The sequence below is a fragment of the Acipenser ruthenus genome, unplaced genomic scaffold (assembly GCF_902713425.1).
Source record: "Acipenser ruthenus unplaced genomic scaffold, fAciRut3.2 maternal haplotype, whole genome shotgun sequence".
Classification (NCBI taxonomy): Eukaryota; Metazoa; Chordata; class Actinopteri; order Acipenseriformes; family Acipenseridae; genus Acipenser; species Acipenser ruthenus.
This window is the reverse complement of record NW_026708164.1, coordinates 27,501-32,500: the sequence shown is the minus strand read 5'-3', so window position 1 is coordinate 32,500 and position 5,000 is coordinate 27,501.

The following is a 5,000-nucleotide window of genomic DNA, read 5'->3' as shown; positions in this document are numbered from 1 at the left end:
AGTCCAATGAAAGCTGCTGAATAATGTTCCCTTGTTAACATATTGAATTCCACCCCCTCTATATAGAATGAACTCCCTCAGCTTCATAGAGTCCAATGAAAGCTGCTGAATAATGTTCCCTTGTTAACATATTGAATTCCACCCCCTCTACATAGAATGAACTCCCTCAGCTTCATAGAGTCCAATGAAAGCTGCTGAATAATGTTCCCTTGTTAACATATTGAATTCCACCCCCTCTATATAGAATGAACTCCCTCAGTTTCATAGAGTCCAATGAAAGCTGCTGAATAATGTTCCCTTGTTAACATATTGAATTCCACACCCAGCGCTTTGTATAGTTTTCCAGATACTGAGCGAAAAACTGACAACAATTGAAAAATCTGATCTTTCCAAAAAGTGTGGAGTAGTGGTCAGGGCTCTGGACTCTGGACCGGAGGGTCGTGGGTTCAATCCCAGGTGGGGGACGCTGCTGCTGTACCCTTGAGCAAGGTACTTTACCTAGATTGCTCCAGTAAAAACCCAACTGTATAAATGGGTAATTGTATGTAAAATAATGTGATATCTGTATAATGTGAAATAACGTATAATGTGATATCTTGTAACAATTATAAGTCGCCCTTGATAAGGGCGTCTGCTAAGAAACAAATAATAATAATAATAATAATATATATATTTCTTACTGCTGTGTTTCTCCTATCCACTAGAGGGCAGTGTTGCTGGGGGGCAGGTTAATAATGATACAAGACTTCTGTATTCAGGGGCTATATCTATGAAATAAACATTTAAAAACATTCCCCAGGGTATGAATTTGATACAAAACGATAAAAGTGATTTAAAAAAACAAAATGTTGAACTTAATGCGTTTTTTTTTTTTTCTTAATAGAAAGCGGTCAAGGGAGTTAACGTTTGAAAAAAAACACAGCTTAGTGCAAACTCGGGGTGTGTCAGACTTTGAGAGATCTATTATTCATCTTGTCACCTTTTGACAGCTCCCATTCTACCCGCTGTAACATTTCACACAAATATTTTTCACACCTCAGACTCATTTGTCAACCCCCCCCACCCCGAGGACAAATTACATCACACCCCTTTCCACCTCTCTCTTCTCCCCCACCCCTCACCCCCTCTCTGCCTAAGACAATGGAACGCTCCCCGCATTCAATTGCTGCGGGCTGTCATTTGGAAGCTACCACAAGCCCTTTAATAAAGGGGGTGGGACGAGTAATTATTATTATTATTAGGGTTGTTTTTTTTTTGGCTGGTCTATATTTTTGGAGGATTTTCTTTGGATTTCTTTGTTGTGAGAGAAGCAGGGAAGGTAAATCGTGGAATTTTAGAGACAGAGTTAACCTGTTAGTTGCTGATTTAGCTACAGTATGTAACACGTCCAGACATGTTAGATGATGTGGAAAAATGTGCTCCTGAAAACCTTCCTATATATATATATGAGAGAGAGAGAGAGAGAGAGAGAGAGAGAGAGAGAGAGAGGGGGGGAGAGAGAGAGAGAGAGAGAGAGAGAGGGGGGGAGAGAGAGAGAGAGAGAGAGAGAGAGGGAGAGAGAGAGAGAAGAGAGAGAGAGAGAAGAGAGAGAGAGAGAGAGAGGCTTTATTACACTTTACTGTGCTTTTACTGTGGAAAACTATTATAAGGGTTAGTTTGCCCTGTTTTGTAAAATGCTTTACCAGACCTCTCTGTGCTTTACAATACTTCCCTATGCTTTACCAGACCTCTCTGTGCTTTACAATGCTTCCTTATGCTTTACCACACCTCTCTGTGCTTTACAATGCTTCCCTATGCTTTACCACACCTCTCTGTGCTTTACAATACTTCCCTATGCTTTACCAGACCTCTCTGTGCTTTACAATGCTTCCCTATGCTTTACCAGACCTCTCTGTGCTTTACAATGCTTCCCTATGCTTTACCAGACCTCTCTGTGCTTTACAATGCTTCCCTATGTTTTACCAGACCTCTCTGTGCTTTACAATGCTTCCCTATGCTTTACCAGACCTCTCTGTGCTTTACAATGCTTCCCTATGCTTTACCAGACCTCTCTGCGCTTTACAATGCTTCCCTATGCTTTACCAGACCTCTCTGTGCTTTACAATGCTTCCCTGTGCTTTACCACACCTCTCTGTGCTTTACAATGCTTCCCTATGCTTTACCAGACCTCTCTGTGCTTTACAATGCTTCCCTGTGCTTTACCAGACCTCTCTGTGCTTTACAATGCTTCCCTATGCTTTACCAGACCTCTGTGTGCTTTACAATGCTTCCCTATGCTTTACCAGACCTCTCTGTGCTTTACAATGCTTCCCTATGCTTTACCAGACCTCTCTGTGCTTTACAATGCTTCCCTATGCTTTACCAGACCTCTCTGTGCTTTACAATGCTTCCCTATGCTTTACCAGACCTCTGTGTGCTTCACAATGCTTATCATGATTATTATTACACTTTGCTGTGCTTTTTAAATCCTGTTGCCAAAAGAACGCGCCCATCAAAGATCAAAAGGCAGAAGATGAGATAATCTCGCCACGGCTGCCATTGTGAAGCTGTCCCGCAGTGACGGGTGAAGCTGAAAATGAAGATTAAAAAAAAAAACACAGAGATCAGGGGGTTACCCTCCAATGAAAGGTAGTATTATGGGATTAAATCTTCTACTCTCGGCATCATAAAAAAATAAATAAATTACTATGTACAGCTCTCGAGGGGAGCTCTGAACCCCAGGACTGGGTGCAGCAGCAGCAGGGCTAGTGTGAGTTTCTAACCCTGCTCAAACTCCTGGCTCCTGATCATTTCAATATTAATAATAATAATACTAGACTTCATTGAGGGGAGCTCTGAACCCCAGGACTGGGTGCAGCAGCAGCAGCAGCAGCAGGGCTAGTGTGAGTTTGTAACCCTGCTCAAACTCCTGGCTCCTGATCATTGCAATATTAATAATAATAATACTAGACTTCATTGAGGGGAGCTCTGAACCCCAAGACTGGGTGCAGCAGCAACAGCAGCAGCAGCTGGGCTAGTGTGAGTTTCTAATTCTGGTCTGGTAAAGCATAGGGAAGCATTGTAAAGCACAGAGAGGTCTGGTAAAGCATAGGGAGGCATTGTAAAGCACAGAGAGGTCTGGTAAAGCATAGGGAAGCATTGTAAAGCACAGAGAGGTCTGGTAAAGCATAGGGAAGCATTGTAAAGCACAGAGAGGTGTGGTAAAGCATAGGGAAGCATTGTAAAGCACAGAGAGGTCTGGTAAAGCATAGGGAAGCATTGTAAAGCACAGAGAGGTCTGGTAAAGCATAGGGAAGCATTGTAAGCACAGAGAGGTCTGGTAAAGCATAGGGAAGCATTGTAAAGCACAGAGAGGTGTGGTAAAGTATAGGGAAGCATTGTACAGCATAAGGATTGTGGGGCTCTGTCTGTCTGTCTGTCTGTGTCTGTCTGCAGCTTTAATGAAACTAAACTCTTTTCAGAATGTAGTAAACTAACACAGACCCCAAGAAGAAGGGATTATATTGTAGCGTCAAACTGAACAGGATTGTGGGGCTCTGTCTGTCTGTCTGTCTGTCTGTCTGTCTGTCTGTCTGTCTGTCTGTCTGTCTGTCTGTGTCTGTCTGCAGCTTTAATGAAACTAAACTCTTTTCAGAATGTAGTAAACTAACACAGACCCCAAGAAGAAGGGATTATATTGTAGCGTCAAACTGAACAGGATTGTGGGGCTCTGTCTGTCTGTCTGTCTGTCTGTCTGTCTGTCTGTCTGTCTGTCTGTCTGCAGCTGTAATGAAACTAAACTCTTTTCAGAATGTAGTAAACTAACACAGACCCCAAGAAGAAGGGATTATATTGTAGCGTCAAACTGAACAGGATTGTGGGGCTCTGTCTGCCTGTCTGTCTGTCTGTCTGTCTGTCTGTCTGCAGCTTTAATGAAACTAAACTCTTTTCAGAATGTAGTAAACTAACACAGACCCCAAGAAGAAGGGATTATATTGTCGCGTCAAACTGAACAGGATTGTGGGGCTCTGTCTGTCTGTCTGTCTGTCTGTCTGTCTGTCTGTCTGTCTGTCTGCAGCTTTAATGAAACTAAACTCTTTTCAGAATGTAGTAAACTAACACAGACCCCAAGAAGAAGGGATTATATTGTAGCGTCAAACTGAACAGGATTGTGGGGCTCTGTCTGTCTGTCTGTCTGTCTGTCTGCAGCTTTAATGAAACTAAACTCTTTTCAGAATGTAGTAAACTAACACAGACCCCAAGAAGAAGGGATTATATTGTAGCGTCAAACTGAACAGGATTGTGGGGCTCTGTCTGTCTGTCTGTCTGTCTGTCTGTCTGTCTGTCTGCAGCTTTAATGAAACTAAACTCTTTTCAGAATGTAGTAAACTAACACAGACCCCAAGAAGAAGGGATTATATTGTCGCGTCAAACTGAACATGTTTTTACATTTTTGTTTTGGTTTGTTTTGTTGTTTTAAAGAAGGACAAGTTTAAATAAAGCGAGCTGGTATTACAAAGGGAAACTCATCCCGAAATCCAGCGAATCCGCGGCTTTCTTCTCGCTATCCGTTAAAAGGTTTTGAGATCATCGGAATTGTAAAGTTATGACACCTGCGAGAGAACAGCTCCCACAGCAACGCCCTTCCCTGCTCGCTCGGGCGTTTCAAACCAAAGCACCCGCGGGGGTGGAAAAATATAAACACAATTTTTAAAAAAAATCTCATCGATGCGCGAAATAATTCCCAGTATAATTACAAATACAAAAACGAGGGGGCGAAGGGGGGAGGGGGGGGGGGCGTCGTTGACGTCACGCCCCCCCCCCCCCAAAAAAAGGGTTCCAAGGCGTGGCTTGCCTTCAATACGTAACACAGTGACGTCCACGGTCCTGGACGGACGTTATTACGCTCCAGGTTTTTTAAATTTTTTATTAATGACTTCACAGGTGGCTTGCGTTGAATGCAAAGTTATTGTAATGCGTTTTCACACCCTGGTTTTGTTAAATTCGGGTGCACATGTAGA